The 7,365-nt window shown below is 32.8% G+C and overlaps 1 long non-coding RNA gene across 2 annotated transcripts; it reads left to right on the top strand.

Moving 5' to 3' along the window:
• Window positions 1-411: 411 nt before the first annotated feature.
• Window positions 412-3,979, top strand: LOC130507306 (uncharacterized). Of its 2 annotated transcripts, XR_008942275.1 has the most exons (6): window positions 412-577; window positions 663-832; window positions 918-1,080; window positions 1,195-1,332; window positions 1,427-1,777; window positions 3,130-3,979. It is a non-coding gene; the product is annotated as an uncharacterized LOC130507306 (long non-coding RNA). The 2 variants fall into 2 exon arrangements; XR_008942274.1 differs by lacking the exon at window positions 3,130-3,979 and having other exon boundaries at window positions 1,427-2,244.
• The last annotated feature ends 3,386 nt before the right edge of the window (window positions 3,980-7,365 follow it).

Genomic DNA, 7,365 nt, shown 5'->3' on the forward strand with positions numbered 1-7,365 from the left:
TACCAACTGATGTAGCGGAAGCTTCTAGGGATAGAACTAGATCCGTTTATTCCAAGAATACACGAATCTAGGGTTTGTGAATATTCTTCACAGTGCTTAATTAAAAGCTCTTAGGGGTTGTGAATACTCTTCACAGTGGTTTATAAAAACCTCTTTAGGGTTTGAGAATACTCTTCTCAGTGGTTTATCAAAACCTCTTCTGGAAAACTCCTTTTATTAAATCATCATAAACTGAATACAACTTTAGGTTTGGATGCCTATTTATAATAAATCACTAAAATTAGAAAACCCTAGTATAATTTAAAATAGGAAAACCATTAAAACCCTAACATAATTATTCTATTAATAAATAATAATATTTGGAATATATCCAAATATTCTCTGCATCAAGTATCTATTGCTAATCCCCATCCTAGCATTCTATCTTTTGTAGGGCTTCTGTTCAAGACCATGAGCCACGTAAGGAAATTGTGTCTAGGAATACCTCTTGAGGGCCAGACCACAGAACGCCATGGAACTCTTGGCTTGTGGAGCTTGATTTCCTTATAGATCATCCCCGTGAAGTAGGTTGTCAAAGGTGAGCGGAGTGGTATCCATTGGTATTCATCAGGTTCAGTTGAGAGAGTAATAGTTGAGAGATGAATTTGAACGTTTAATTACAGATCAGACCGAGCGTGAGGAAGGCGCCACCTTCCATCCTGGTAGAGGTCCGCCAGAGTAGTGAAAGGTCTGATGCCAAGACTTGTTGTGGGAGGAAGCTGCAGGTACTCTCTCAGGTTCCCGTATGGGCTCCAATTGTCCGACCAAAATCTGCTTCTCGCTCCATTCCCTGGTAAAATCATGATCCAATTGTAGACAAGATTCCGTACTCTTGAGATCTTTTTAGTTGAGGCTGAGTGGGTTTGTTTTTCTTTCAGGGTCCACAGATTACTGAGATCGCCTGAGAGAATGTTATCTATAAACCAGGCCACCCAAATAGATCCCGCCCGGAAGAAGAGAAGCCATAGCATCTTTATCGAACAAGCTTTATTCCACCAGACAAGATCTCTGATTCCAAGTCCGCCTTCCTCCTTTGCTAAGGTAACTGTTTCCCAAGATACTTTAGCCGAGTGGTTTCCTTCTGATGTCCCTTTCCATAGGTAAGCTCCACAGAGAGAGTGAATAGCTTTAATACATTTTTTCGGTATTGTGAAGGTGGAGCACCAGAAGTTTGAGATGCCAGCAATGACGGTGTTGATGAGCAGAAGTCTTCCTGCAAAAGATAGTGATTTTACAGTCCAGCTGTTGATCCGGCTCTTTACCTGTTGGATTAGTAGCTCACAATTAGACATTGTAAGTTTTTTAGTACATAATGGAACCCCCAGATACCGAATTGGTAAAGAGCCCCTTGCAAGTCCACACTGAGATTGAATTTGGTCTATTTTAGGCTGATGAACACCACTAGCGAAGAAGCATGTTCTGGAGATGCTGACTGAGAGGCCGGAGAGCTCCTTGAATTCTTCTAGCACTTGGAGGACGTTGGTAACCGAGCGAAGAGAGCCATCACAGAATATCAGAAAGTCATCCGCAAAGTAAAGGTGAATAAGCTTAGAGGATTGACACGCATGATGATACCCAAATTTACCTTCTGCTGCTGCCTTATCTAACAGCATTGACAAACAGTTCATGGCGATGACAAACATGTACAGGGAGAGCGGGTCACCTTGTCTAAGGCCTCTGTTACTTTTGAAGTATCCTGCACCGTACCATTAAAGCCAATTAAAATAAAGTTGATCAGGTACTTGTTCACATTCGTCCTCATCTGGAAGTTAAGTTAGTGGTGGGATGAACTTGATATGTTGATTTTTTTCTTTTGTCAAACTTGATATGTTGATATTCATTTTTTATTAGTGATCAAATAAATAAATAAGCATGAGTTTTAGGGTGCAAATAGTGGCGAGCAGAGAAATACGAAATAATAAATGGAAAAACATTGAAAATACTAAAATGGTGAAAATAAAAAGTCTTACAAGAAATATTACTATTGTTTTGATATGAAGAAGTTGGTCACTATATTTTTAAGAAAAGCCAAATGTTTTATCTGGTCATTCAGCTAACAAAATTGATAACCACCTTAATATAAATTAGTTTTATTTATGTGATTAGCAAAGTATTTCGAAATGGTATATAAAATTTGTTGTGAACAACCACCGTTTGTTACAAAGAAAAAAAAAGAATCACCATTAAGTTAGAAAAAGAATAGAAGACAAAACGTATTGGGGAAAATATCTGTTTGAGGTTTTTTATTATTGATGTGATAATATTTACAAACCCTTAGATTTATATTTATACAGTTTTAAAAAAATTGATTTTCTTTTTTTTATAGAAATAGTAATTTTCCTAAACCGAAAAGGCATACTGTACCGCGAGGGCCGCAGGCCCCCCAGCACCCCCATTTTTTAGCGAATTTATCTTTTTGTGCTCATTTTACTGGTGCATCAGAGATTTAAGACACACAGATGCAACAAAATTCTTTTTTTTTTTGGTGTGAATGCAACAAAATTCTTTGATACGATGTATTTTACTTTTACCTTGTGAATACTTTTATCACATATTCTAACTTATTGATTACGTCACACATTGGATTTTTTTTTATTAAAATATGTCGGCCGGGGGGGGTATTAAATAAACATCCTTCTCTAGACTTGGATTAAGATTTTTATTTAACTGGCTGTAATATATGACTCTGTGGGGTGTAACTGATTCCAACGCACATTTATTCACATCTATTAATGTTTCCTCAAAATTAAAAATCTTCTATTTACATAAATTATCGTTGTTTAGTTGCATTGCATAGTTTGCAACTTGCTCATGACTCTGTGGGGTGTGTCGTGCTCATGAGTTGCCTAATTTAATCATATTTTCCAATAGTATATCGAACAATACAACGATAATAGTTTACTTCTGTCAGAACTTTTAATTATATTTTTCAAACTTTCAAAACTATAAAATATGAGTTTCCATGAATAACTGAAATGAGCTAAAACTAAACAAAAACATAGGTACAATACTAATAAAAGAGTGACCATATTGAGGATAGAGCCCAGAATTGAAACGCTGGAGAGCACTCAAATAATGTGTGGTTAATAGTCTTACTATAGGTACCACAGCGGACACATGTGCTTTCTCTAGGACAATGCCGTTCATTTAGTTGTTTCGTTGTCGCTAGATATCTTGCCGTTATTTGCCGTAAGAAGTGTTTGAGCTTTCTCGGAGCTTTGATCTTCCATATTGAAAACATGGATTTCCTGCTACTATGCGCCAAGGCCAATGGAGTGAGTTCAGATGTGCTAGTTGCATTCTCGTGGATTACTTGGTATATCTGGAAAGCGCGTTACGAAAATTGTTTTAAGGATAAGGATATTTCACCGATAGATACACTTCAACTCGCAGTCAAGGAAGCCGAAAGCTGGATGCTAGCACTGAGAATAGAAGTAGAACCGGACAGAGATGTAGACGAGCATCAAGGCATGGAGATCAAAGGCTTGCAGGAGCCACACTCATGTCGCTGGAGATGTCAAACGGACGCGTCTTGTATCAATGCGAACGATAAAACCGGACTAGGTTTTGTAATGCCCAACAGTGGAACCCCGGTCTTGTTTGGAGCGCAAGGAATAAGATATGCCGCATCCTCTCTCCATGCTGAAGCGAAAGGCCTGCTGTGGGCTATGCAGGAGATTTTGAAGCTCGGGAATAGAGAGATCCGGTTCGAGACTGACTGCGAACAACTGGTTAAGCTAGTGAAAGATGATGAAAACTAGCCAGCAATGGTGCCTGGAGTAGATGAGATTAAAACACTCTCTACTGATTTTATCAACTTCTCTATAGCTCACATTCCAAAATCGATGAATGTTTGTGCTGACTTCCTTGCTAAAGAAGGAAGATCACGAGTATTTGGGTTTTCTTTTGTCAATGGCTTTGCACTAAGTTGGCTAGCTCCTTATACTGATTAAGAGGATGCAAACTAGTTTATTAAAGTTTTTTTGATATAAAAAAAAGAGTGACCATATTAAAAAGAAGAATATATTGCTTAGATCAGCAAACCAAAGATTCATGAAGAAACCCCAGAACCGAAATGACAAGAGGAACATCAGATCAGATGTAATCTTAGAAGTAGGAGAATTAGTTTTAACTTTCATTGTTCCCAAAAATACAAATACAGATCGATTTGGAAAGTTCGTTGCTTAGTCTATGGAGGAACATAAACATTTTGTTTAGATTGCAAAGTTAAGGATTTTAATTTTCGGGGTTGAAGTTTAGTGTTTATTAACTAGTTTTATTTTTATTTTTTAAATTAGGGTTTAACATTTACGTTATTTTTCAAAGCATTAAGATTTCTTTTAGTTTACTATTTCAGGATTTCAAATTTTATATCTTTTTAATTTATAGAAAATCTTATATATATATATATATACTTATATCAGTTGAAGCTATATTCATAACTCTTTCTCAAATAATTATATAGAAAATCTTATATTCGTAACTCTTTCTCAAATAATTTATAGAAAATCTTATATATATATATACACACTTATATCAGTTGAAGCTATATTCATAACTCTTTCTCAAATAATTAATAACTTCATAAAAGTAATCAGTATCCAAATTTATTAAGCTATAAAGCATATTTTGACCTTTTTAATTAATGTATCGAAAAAATTCGGGAAAAAAAATGTGACTTAGGAAAACCCAAAGTGGTATCTATCATGATTTCTCACAGCACCAACGTGCCACTTTTGGTACTCTCTTTTATGATAAACATGTTATATGCTTTCGCTTTCATTTGGAAAAAATAACAAACATGTAAATAATCCGTGGTGGCTAGAGCAACTTGAATTTGAGTCCGTTCGTAACTTTTGCTGTTAGACTAAGTTTCAAAAAGTAGTATTTGCAATAAATAATACTGAGTGGGAGGGAGTCCAATTACTTAAATGTTACAAAGACGAGTTTTTCTTCCGTGACATGTTAAGTGAGTATAAATTTAAAGAAATATAAATTGGTGAAACTAAACATTCGTCTACACTTTTACTGTTTCGATGATACAAATGTTAGTGGAGCAAAATAGCACGTAGTCTTTGGACTTTCTAATAATAATAATTTAATTTACTTTAGTTTGTTTATTTGCTCAATTCAAAAGATTTTTTTTTGTTTATTTGAACTATTTTTAGTTTTTTTAATATTTAGTAGAACATAACATTATTTCTAATTTTTGTGGTAAAAAAAACATTCTTTCTAATTTTTTACCATTTGAGTTAAAAAGATAAAAAAATCAACTTATTCAAGCTAAAAACTTGAAAAATGAATAAATTTGTCTACTAATTTGCAGAAGTATTAGTAAAATAAATCTACCTTTCTATTTCCTTTATCCCACACAATGGTGATCCATTCATACTTATTTGATTAATTCGACTATGCTAGCGACTACCTTTATTTTCTTATGTAAACATCTATTTGATCAAACAGAGGGTTTAGACGTTTTACTTCTATCATGTTTCAAAAGAGAAAAAGGACATTTTACTTCTATCATCTAACCGTTGTGGAACGGATACATTCCATGAGGAAATCTAATTTATCAAATAGATGGTCTACTAGTTTAATGCTTTGTTATTGCTGAAGGCGTAAATAATTGACATATTCATTTACTAGATAACTAAAGGGTAGTGCTTAATTCACAATAGTCTATCCCATGTTAGGGGTGGACAAAATATCCGTAAAATTTGATTTGACCCGTTATTCATTTTGATTTGATCCAAAAAATTTAAATATCCGTAACTTTACGAATCAAAGAAAATATTAAAATTTAATATCCATCAAATAAGGAGCAAATTAAAAATACTCTTTTAAAAAACAAATATCCGATCCGGTCCGTAATGAACATATGCATATACATGTATATAATTTAATATCTCTATATAGTTTTTAGTTATTTTATCCACTAAATTAATTATTTGGTCATTAAATTCTTAAAAATATCTATTTTAAAAATAATTTGTAATGAAATATTATTAGTTTATATTAATTTTTCCTTTTATTTTAATATATTTGAAAAATTGAAATTATATTATTTTTTACCGGATCGACGGATCAGATATCTGGTAAAATATACTTATTTTTCCGGATATCCGTAACACCTAATATCTGAAACATCACAGATCGGATCGAATCGAAAAATTGATTATTCGTACGTTGGGAATCAGATATCTTTAAAATTCCGGATAGCCGCTATGTGCCCGCCCCTATCCCCTGTTTACGTTTTATTATAATAGTGACTGGATATTGACCCACACGTAAGTACATATAACTTTTTAGCTTATAAATTATATAATTTTGTAGATATAATGTTTGACATATGTTAACAACTATATTTTTTGGTAAAAAAATATTACATAATTTAAATATTTTAACTATTTTAAATGGTTAATGATATTTTAGTATTTTTAAATGGTGAATGTATTTGTTTTATTTATTTAAATAAAGTACTTTTAAATTATGTCAATTTACAAATCTAATATAATTTTCATACTTAGTTCATTTATTACTTAATATAATATAGCTATAATTACAAATTTATAAAAATAGCATAATTCTTTTTTTTTAATAAAAAATTATTTAAATTTATTTATAATGAGATTATATTAATAATTGCGAAATTAATCAATGCATTATTTTTAGCAATATCTTGAATTTTAAGTAAGATTTTTATCAACAAATTTTGTTATAACTAAAAGTAAGATTGAAATTTTTATTTAAAATTACGGAAGATTTTTCCAAATGACTCAAAACTTGATTTTGAATACACAAGTATATCTCAAATTCAAAGAAAAACAAAAATAACCCAAAAGGCTAATGAAATTATAACAATCTCTTTATGACTAAACAAAAATAACTTGTATTGAGTTTTACAATTATAACCCTCCGATTGAGAAGACTTATGACTCCTCATAAATTGCTCGTGCTGGCCCCGTCTGGCTCTCTACGGAGTTGCAGGAGGAAGCATTGGGAGAAGACTAGTGACCCATGAGGCACCCTTGCAGTAGACTCCAGCCATTTTGTTTAGAAGAAATGTTCTCGTTTTGCTCCTTGGAGATTCATCTCCCTTTCTTTCAATGTTCACACAGCGTTTAAAGAAAAAGAGAAAACTAGATCTTGACCCGTGCGACCGCACGGGTATTAATTTTCAGTTTTTATTTATTTATACTAAATAGTATATTTATAATATTTGATCATTTTATATTGACTAAACTAGGGATGAGTATTTAGGTATCCACTCGAATTCGGTTAAAATCTATTCGGGTTTGAGATTTTTGAGTTTAAAAACTCTAGCTC

Source organism: Raphanus sativus, unplaced genomic scaffold, assembly GCF_000801105.2.
Source record: "Raphanus sativus cultivar WK10039 unplaced genomic scaffold, ASM80110v3 Scaffold4305, whole genome shotgun sequence".
Classification (NCBI taxonomy): Eukaryota; Viridiplantae; Streptophyta; class Magnoliopsida; order Brassicales; family Brassicaceae; genus Raphanus; species Raphanus sativus.